The sequence below is a fragment of the Octopus bimaculoides genome, chromosome 22 (assembly GCF_001194135.2).
Source record: "Octopus bimaculoides isolate UCB-OBI-ISO-001 chromosome 22, ASM119413v2, whole genome shotgun sequence".
In the NCBI taxonomy this organism is placed as follows: Eukaryota; Metazoa; Mollusca; class Cephalopoda; order Octopoda; family Octopodidae; genus Octopus; species Octopus bimaculoides.
Window position 1 is genome coordinate 18,224,764 of NC_069002.1, and position 1,424 is coordinate 18,226,187.

A 1,424-nucleotide genomic window follows, 5' to 3' on the forward strand; every position below is an offset into this window, starting at 1 on the left:
AGAGATACCCGGCGTTGCTCGTGTTACATGCAGTTGAAGAATGAGAATTGTGTGTTATATTTTCTGTAAGGAACTGGAATACATATGATTCGAATTTCATGAAATTTGCACATGAGGGTTCTTTCCCTCTTTACACACCCTAAAAAATTCTAATCATGAGACATGTATCCCATATTATTGATCTTTATGCGCATATTCCAAAATTTCAGTCTTCTGGAACCTGTAAAAAGGATTTTGCTTCTGAAAAATGGAGCTCATGGAGCTCTAAAATGTAAGAATGAAGGCCCTTATTGGGGGTGGGTGTGTTAATGTCAATCAGAGAAGTTGAATTGTTGGGAATGTTTTTACTTGGGTCTTATAGTATGCCTGTATATATGTGAGAGTATAATCTCACTTTAATAGTTTCAGTATGAACTTGAAACTATTAAAGTGAAAGTATTTGAAATTACAGTAGTGACATGTTACTGTTTCACTTTTGACAGGTAATACTGAAATAGTGGAATAGTTTCAGTGTTAAAGTGAAAGTATCTGACATTACAGTAGAGTGATGTTATTGTTTCACTTTTGACACGTAATACTGAAATAGTGGAGAAGATATGATATTACTGTGGGCTCGAACTATGCAAGAAGTTAAAAAATTTTTTGGACTAAGACACTACATAGACCATAAAAGGATTTTGCTCCTGAAAAATGGAGCTCATGGAGCTGAAAAATGTGGGAGTTAAGGCCCCTATTGGGGGTGGGTGTATTAATGTCAACCAGAGAAGTTGAATTGTTGGGAATCTTTTTAACTTGTGTGTAATATGTATTGTCTGAATTGCTTTGAAATAGGAAATATATGTATGTTCATTGGGTTTGTAAAAGAGAGCAAAGCTACAGGAAAGCAAAGGACGAATGATCATGATAATCAGTCAGCTACCCTAGCCTAGTTGTTACTACTCCCCAATGTAGGATTCCTCACTATAAAGGTGACAGGCACAGCTGTAAGATGCATGACGGATCTATAGCAATTGGAAGGGCATGACCAAATTGAAATAACAACGCGTGACGCTTGGAGTAAAGGGAAATGAAAGTGTCCCTCTGGAGTTTGCAAATGACCACTATACCGATAGGTAACTGTGCAGAAAAAATTTATAATCGATAACTGTCTTAGAACAACCAGTCACTCATCTGGGAAGGCCTTGAAATCAATGTTGTCAACTGGGGACTATGTGTGTCGCAGTGATAATAAAAAGACTCAAAGGAGGTCTGCAACGAAATAATTTTACTCAACACTTTGCAAGTGAATCAGTGGAGGCAAAGATGCGTCTCATTTACTTGACAATTTATGCACCGCATTGCAGAAATCACAATGTAAGTATATCTGAAAGGGTAGTCTTACACTGTTGTACCGTTGAATTACAAATAATGCTCATCTGTTATGT